Source organism: Mus pahari, chromosome 4 (genome assembly GCF_900095145.1).
Source record: "Mus pahari chromosome 4, PAHARI_EIJ_v1.1, whole genome shotgun sequence".
Classification (NCBI taxonomy): Eukaryota; Metazoa; Chordata; class Mammalia; order Rodentia; family Muridae; genus Mus; species Mus pahari.
In genome coordinates this window covers 23,867,384-23,870,130 of record NC_034593.1, presented here as the reverse complement: position 1 = coordinate 23,870,130, position 2,747 = coordinate 23,867,384, and the positions used below count along the sequence as shown (strand labels likewise).

The following is a 2,747-nucleotide window of genomic DNA, read 5'->3' as shown; positions in this document are numbered from 1 at the left end:
AAAAAAAAAAGTAACAGATTTAGATCTAGTAGGAAGATGAGAGTTGGTATAGTTTGAATGGAGATGAAGAAGGAGAAGGGACCATCAGGAAGCAGGGCAAACAGGAACAGACTCTAGAGACAGCAATGGGATTAAAGGTGACCATGCCACTCCACCGTGAAACCAGTCATGTTCTGAACTCCTTGACACCCCAATCTCTCCCCATTTAGCCCCAGGTTTCCCCATCAGATGAAGAAGTGTGGACCACATTTCTGCATGTCTGTGGTAGGGAGAATAGTAACATGGCTTGTAGTCCTCTCAGAAGGCTTGACTAAATCACAGTGCTCAGAGGTGAGCATTTAGAGAAGTGTTTGGCTCCTGAGGGCAATGACCTAGTCAACAGATAAATCCCTGATAAAATCTCAATTTATCGGACTGAATGTGAGGTAGATCTAGTGGGGGAAGGGCACATCCTGGGAGGATATAGCTAACCCCCACCCTGGCTGCCTGCCCCCTTCTACTTCTTGTCTATACTACAGTGGGCAGCTTTGCTCTACCGCACTGTTGGGAATGGAGTTCTGCCTCAACACAGTCCAGAAATGGCAAAGCAAGCCAATCATGGACTGAAAACTCAAACACTATGAGCTAAGCAAGCTCTTCTTTCTTCCCTCTGTATGTAGGCTTTTCTCATTGCGCAGCAGAGCCTCTAACACAGGTGGGTGCAACATCTACATCCCATGTTGTAAATTCTATGTCAGAACTGCTGGTGTGAGATGCCCATGTTCGAGGCTGGATGTGAGATATCCCATACGGTGCAGGAGACTTCTGGGTCACACACTTGACTTTGCAAGTGTTCACAATTGTACATCAGGAAGGCTAAATTGTAATACATTGTATAACAGCGGGTCATTGTCCTTTGATGCTGCAAAGATTTGGGTAAAGTTTATTTACTTCTCCTATTTAGTCCAGTGGGGAAAAAATATACAGAGTACCATTAACATAAGTAAACTCATCAATATCCCCTTATCAAAATGTTGTCACCAAGAGGCTCACACTTCTAATTCTAGCACTCATACAGCTGAGGCGGAAGGACGAGTGATGATTCAAGGATATGGCATGATATAGCCTATCGAATAAACAACCATGTCATAAGGCCATGTCCAAGCAGCTGCTGGGAGTTTCACATGAGTAGTCTTCAGTGGGTAGAGAAAAATCACAGCTCCCTAGTAAGGACTACCCCATGCGTTGTGAGGCAATTAGGACTCGAAAGGAGCACAGACTGTCTACAGAACCTAGAGTGCTTGCAACCCGGAAGAGGTTCCCAAAGTGCCTTAACCTCCCCTAAGTTGAAAATGTCAGCTTGGATCTCATGAGAAGATGTGCAAAGATTAAAGCAATTTCCATCAATACAGTTTATGCCTGGATGTCCTGGAACTAGATGTGGCAGTCCAGGCCTACTTGTAAACTCAGTACTTGCAAGGTGCAAGCCGGAGGATCAGGAGTTCAAGGACACATTCAGTTACAGGGTAGGTGAGACCAGGCCTAGTAAGGACACATTCAGTTACAGGGTAGGTGAGACCAGGCCTAGCAAGGACACATTCAGTTATAGAGGAGGTGAGACCAGGCCTAGCAAGGNCACATTCAGTTATAGAGGAGGTGAGACCAGGCCTAGCAAGGTCTGCAAAAACCCCTTGTCAAAAACAAGACAAAGAGGAGGAGAGGAAAGGCAAGTGGATTGAGGGGAGGCAGAGGAGGAGAAAGAAAAGAAAGAAAGTGGGGAGAAATGGGAAGCGAAGGAGGAGGAGGAGAAGGAGGAGGGAAAGAAATAAAGGAATAAGCCCAAACTGTCTGTGTTCAGTTCTGCCTATACAAATTTCAACTCAGCCTTGCCTCTTCCTCATGACTGAGCATGACAGAGTGCACTGCTTGGTTCTCAGCACTGGTAAATGCAAACTCAGTTTTAAGGGAGTAGCTAGAAGTCATCTGCCATCTAAATAACTGTGCTTTGTGACATCCGCTCGCACATGAGCACTTCAGCATCCGGCTGATTCTTTGAACCAGCCTCACGTTAGTCATCCAAAGGCTCCAGCATGTGATCAAACAAAATCCTCAGATGGAGCGATCATCGTGAGAACTGGAAAACCCACGGCACACATAACTTGTCTCACTAAGAGAGCTTTCAATGAGCTTGCTGGCTAAGAAAAGCCATCATAAATGTAAAGCGTGTATAAAGCTGACTACTAGGTAGGTGCCCCTTCATCATCTAAGACAAGCTGCATACAACTCTTTCCTGTGTTGATGACCTATAAATGTGGATCAGAAGAATGGCCTGCTTTCATTAACAGTCATTACCTCATCTGAAGCCTGCCGTCTCTGGTCATAGACCTCGGAGGTCAATAATAATCTCAGGAAGAATTCTCTCACAGTTACCAAATAGGCAGGTGCACTGCCATGGCCCAGTGCTTTGTACAGCTGTATTCCACACGCCAAGAATTACAAAGAAACCTGGCAATAGAACCTACAGTGGTTGCTAATGAGCAAACTCTAGCACCAGAGAGGACTGAATACAAATATGACCGGATTCTCCCTACCAGAAAGTATTAAAAAATCATCAGAGTGACTTCAGCAATTCCTTTGTAAACACATTTCAATTAAATCTTTGAAGAATTTATATTGGGTTTAGTATCTGACTTCATCTCACCTGATATATAAACGAGCTACAGTTTTTAATCAACACACACACACACATACACACACACACACACAGA

General features: G+C 44.7%; 1 protein-coding gene across 3 annotated transcripts in view; it reads right to left on the bottom strand.

Moving 5' to 3' along the window:
- The window catches only part of LOC110320670 (EGF-like and EMI domain-containing protein 1), a 569,140-nt gene that overhangs the window by 564,354 nt on the left and 2,039 nt on the right, over positions 1–2,747 (bottom strand). The window lies entirely within an intron of this gene.